The 844-nt window shown below is 40.2% G+C and overlaps 1 protein-coding gene across 1 annotated transcript in view; it reads left to right on the forward strand.

Annotated features, from left to right (window-relative positions):
• Positions 1-844, forward strand: part of LOC111668218 (gamma-crystallin M2-like) — a 3,716-nt gene that overhangs the window by 2,449 nt on the left and 423 nt on the right. The gene's annotated exons all lie outside the window — the stretch shown is intronic.

Consider the following 844-nt stretch of genomic DNA (forward strand, 5'->3'; position numbering starts at 1 on the left):
TAACTCCCTTACCAAAGAGACAACAGACCTTGCTACAAATCCTCTACATCCTACTTCCACTGGACAAATCCTAACTTTCCATCCTCGCTGCTCTGCTTCTGCCCCTAACTCTGCATACCTGAGCTTTTTCCTTTCATATGCTTCTTCAACTAAGGCCTCCCACGGAACAGTCAGCTCTATGAAATATACTTTCATTCTACTCCTAGACCACAAAACTATATCAGGCCTTAGCTTTGTAATGGCTATTTCCTGGGGAACAACAAGCTTTCCTCCTAAATCTACCTGCATTTCCCAATCACAAGCACCTTCTAAGCTGCCTTGCCTTCTTGTTGTCTTACCAATTTTCTCTCCTTCGTCGTTTTTATGACTTTTTATGCCTTACTGTACTATGAAGTTTTTATGACTTTTTATGCCTTACTATACTATGACGTTTTTATGACTTTTTATGCCATATTATACTGTGACTTTTCATGCCTTACTATATTATGACTTTTTTGTGACTTTTTATGCCTTAATATACTATGATGTATTTTTGACATTTTATGCCATACTATACTATGTCGTTTTTTGTCATTTTTCTGCCGTACTACACTAAGATCTTTTTTGGCATTTTCATGCCTAATCATAGTATTTCGTCTCATGCCTGACCATACTATGACGATTTTATGACCTTTTATGCCTTAACGGTGTGGCACCTCAGCATATGAGAGATGACCCATGGCGGCCCTTCGGAAGGGAGCGACTCAGAAGGCTGGGGCTGACATATGTTACTCAGCGTGACGAGCAGAGTCCGTAGACACCAAACTTGTGGACTTTGGACAAACTTTTCCGTTGTGACATTCAC

The sequence above is a fragment of the Seriola lalandi genome, unplaced genomic scaffold (assembly GCF_002814215.2).
Source record: "Seriola lalandi dorsalis isolate HSWRI2012SDOR001 ecotype SW California unplaced genomic scaffold, Sedor1 jcf7180002054722, whole genome shotgun sequence".
Taxonomy (NCBI): domain Eukaryota; kingdom Metazoa; phylum Chordata; class Actinopteri; order Carangiformes; family Carangidae; genus Seriola; species Seriola lalandi.